Raw genomic sequence first — 3,932 nt, forward strand, 5'->3', positions numbered from 1 at the left:
TTGTTTGTATTCTTGTCCTATTTTTCTGTCACATACTGAATGAAGTATATTAAAGATTTTACATTATGTTTTTAAGATTTTTCTCTCCTCTGTGTTTATGAAAATTTTTATTTATATACTCCTAGGCTATGATTTCAGGTGCATAGAGTTTAAAATTATTATTAGTTCTTGGTAAGTTAAAATTTTTATTATTATGAACTAATCTTCATTACTTTCTATTAATGTTTTTTACCTTAAAGGCTATTTTGTGCAATACTAACATTTTGCATGTTATGTCTTTATCCATTCATATGCTTTGTCCCTTCGTATGCAAATTATGTAATACATATGCAATTGGAATCTAAATAGTAAAGGGGATAAAGAATAAAGAATATTAGATACATAACAGAATATTTTCTAAATGCAATGATACAGAGAAGATTAGCATGACCCCTGTACAAGGAGGACATGCAAATTCATGAAGCACTCCATATTTAAAAGAAAGAAAAAAGAATATTTTCCAAATGTAGTTCAAAAAACAAAATTAAATAATTATCCCAATTAGGGTAATTATTTATGAATAACTATGAATGCCAACCAAGATGATTACAATGAAAACCCCACTGGATACATTACAACCAAACTGAGGAAAACCAGAGATAAAGAGAAAAATGTGAAAGGGGACAAGAAAAAGACATATTACATATAAGAGAACAATGATATAAATTACTGTTCTCATTAGAAAAAAAAGGAGATAGAGGATAATGGAATATCATCTACAAAATGCTTTAAAGAAAATCTCTCAACCAAGATTTCTATATCCAGTGAAAATATACATTAAAGATAAGAATGAAATGCAGAAATTTCACAGAAATACAAAAGTTAGGATAAGACAACCACAGCTATCTATCTCCATTGTCCAGAATGAAGTAAAAAGTGAAAAACTTGGGGGTGCCTGGGTGGCTCAGTCATTAAGCGTCTGCCTTCAAGTCAGGTCATGATCCCAGGGTCCTGGGATCGAGCCCCACACTGGGCTCCCTGCTCCACGGGAAGCCTGTTTCTCCCTCTCCCCCTCCCCCTGCTTGTGTTCCCTCTCTCGTTGTGTCTCTCTCTGTCAAATAAATAAATAAAATCTTAAAAAAATAAAAGTGAAAAACTCATATATAATTTCCTAAGTCACAAGGGAAAAAAATTAGCCTAGAGCAAGACTTGGCATGATTTCTACAATAACCTTCTATAAATTACTGTTCTAGGGAAAGCTCAATGGATTCAAAGATGTGTATTACTTTGAAAAGGAAGAGATGATTTGAAATATACTATCCAAAATAATAAAAAAAGAAACAATGTGAAAGACTAGTATCAGAAGAATATTATCACAAAAATGTTACTGTAAATTGTGACTGAATAATCCAAATGACCATAAATGGGGGGGGGAGAAGATATGAAATAATCATTTATATATTTATATAGAAAGCACAAAGCAGAAACACAAGTGCCCTGAAAAGAGATACGCATAAGAGACTGAATAAGAGCTACCAGAGTTCAGGGAAGTTTGAGAGGAAAAAAAAATAAAATTATAATATAAATGATGGCAAAATTGGAAGCATCATAAGATGAGACAATGTGAAAAAATACAAGAAAGATAGAGAATAAAAATAATAAACCCAGGAACAATAAGATGGAAATATATGAATAATTTTAAAAATTTAGGGGAAAAAATACAAATATGAAGGAAAGAAAATGGAGTTCCAACATGTATATATATTTTAGTCCTCAAGTTGGAGAGTGGGGATAAAATACTGGAATGAAACATTTTTCTAAAATACAATCAAAAAAACTTATTTTGTCTCAGAGTTTTATTAGGTTTACCATTTATAGCTTGCAGAATATTGTAATGTGTATATTAAAATTATACACTGACAATCAGGTGGGATGTCTATACATCCTTATTAGCTTGAGATACAATTGAGTTGATACCCATTGTCCTGGTATAGTTATTAGTAGCAACCCACTCTCACTCTGAAGTGCTCCAGTTTGGACAAAATATTGAAAATAAATAGAAAAATAGATAGTTGAGATCCTGAAAAAACTTAAGAATGCTGTTCCCATGAGTCCCACTTTGTAGAATTTTCTTCGAATCTACGGGATAAATTTCTAACAACAACAAAAAAGATAATATACGGCAAGAGGGTTTATATATGATTATGAATTTACTTACATAAAATAAAACAAACTTAGGATGGATTGATAAGAGTATATATTTTTATATTCTCTGACAAGATAGAAATTTATAAAACTAATAAAAATTGGATGTGCAACAGAAAAGGGTGTAAGATGGTAGAGGGGTTCTGAATTTCCTCTAATTTTATATCTAAGGTACCAAAATATGTCATTTATAATTGATAATTCAATTATTAGAACTAAGAATCAATTAAGAAATATAATTAATCAAAATGTGTAAAGAAGGGAAAGGAGAAAATTAATTATACTACTTTTACCACTGGTCGTAGTAGGAAATTCATAGCAGAAAATAAATACATGAAAGTATATGTGTTTTAAAAAGTGATAGCTGAAAAAGAAAGTACTAAAAAATCACATTCTTCCTAATTATAACAAGAAATAAATGGAGAAACAAAGGAAATAAACTGCAAGGCTATGTAAGGGGGGAAAACAACACTAACATATGGTAAAACAAAGACTGAATTTGATAATTACTGTAAACTGACTCAATTTGTCTACTAAAAGAAAAAATAATTAAATTGAATTCCAAAGCAAAATTTAATACCAATGCTGTATACAAAATAAACAAAGTAGTTACAAAATCCAGAGATAAAAAGGAGGACACCACCACCAGCAAAATGAAAACAGGGTCACATTCTTAATAAAACAAAAATTAAACGCAGGTCTTTGAAATGTGACAAAGGATGGCACTTTGTTATGAAGATACAGAAGTTATTAATATCTATGCACCAAATAACTCAACATCAATTTTCATAAATCAAAACATGTAAATCAGTTCCAACAAATCAAAAAAGGAGACAAATATACTGAAGACACAGATAATACATATAAAAGAAAATATCCATTTTTTAAAAAGATTTTATTTATTTATTTGAAAGAGAGCATGGGCGGTGTGCAGAGGGAGAGGGAGAAGCAGACTCTCCATTGAGTGGGGAGCCCCACTTGGGCCTCAACCTCAGGACCCTGAGATCATAACCTGAGCCAAAGGCAGACACTTAACTGACTGAGCCACCCAGTTGCCCCCAAAATATCACTGGTTTTATAACATGTATGTTTCAAAATTTTATATGCACATACAATTTGCTGCAAAAATTGCATTTCCAGAAATATATCCCAGTAACATGCTTGTACTTGTTCACAAAAGCTATTCACTACAGCATTTTTATACTGGCAAAAGACTGGAAACAACCTAGTACAGGACTAGGTAAGTAAAATTTGGTATTTTCATACAATGAGACATTACTTAGCCTTTAAAATCAGAGATATATTTACTAACACAGAATGAGCTCCAGGACACAGATATATACATATACACATATGTGTGTATATGTACACATGTGTATATATATACATACATACACATATATATTAAACATATATATTTCTATATATTTAAACAAAAAAGATTGAGATGCAAGTGGTAGACTAGTGTCCAATATATCTTATCTTCTGGGCATGTGAAGGCTACATTTTTTTTCAGGAGGCCCATACTGCCCAGTTCTCTAGCTGTTTCAGGACCATCTGACTAGGTATAGTCAAGGGCTATGAGCATAAGAGACATAGGTCACCTTAATTGCTTCTGAGTGACTTAATTGAGGCCCTTAATCATTAATGAATGATTTCCTCTTCTACTCGATTGCTCTGCAGTGGAGGACAGAGACTGTGTCCCATTTCTTACCAAATAGAAAGATAGAGACTGTCAGCCCAGGTGA

General features: G+C 31.6%; 1 non-coding gene across 1 annotated transcript; it reads left to right on the forward strand.

The window, feature by feature from the left end:
- Positions 1–373: 373 nt before the first annotated feature.
- Positions 374–477, forward strand: LOC118010145. Its single transcript, XR_004679139.1, has one exon. It is a non-coding gene; the product is annotated as a U6 spliceosomal RNA (small nuclear RNA).
- The last annotated feature ends 3,455 nt before the right edge of the window (positions 478–3,932 follow it).

Source organism: Mirounga leonina, unplaced genomic scaffold (assembly GCF_011800145.1).
Source record: "Mirounga leonina isolate KUSES-001 unplaced genomic scaffold, KU_Mleo_1.0 Mir_128, whole genome shotgun sequence".
NCBI lineage: Eukaryota > Metazoa > Chordata > Mammalia > Carnivora > Phocidae > Mirounga > Mirounga leonina.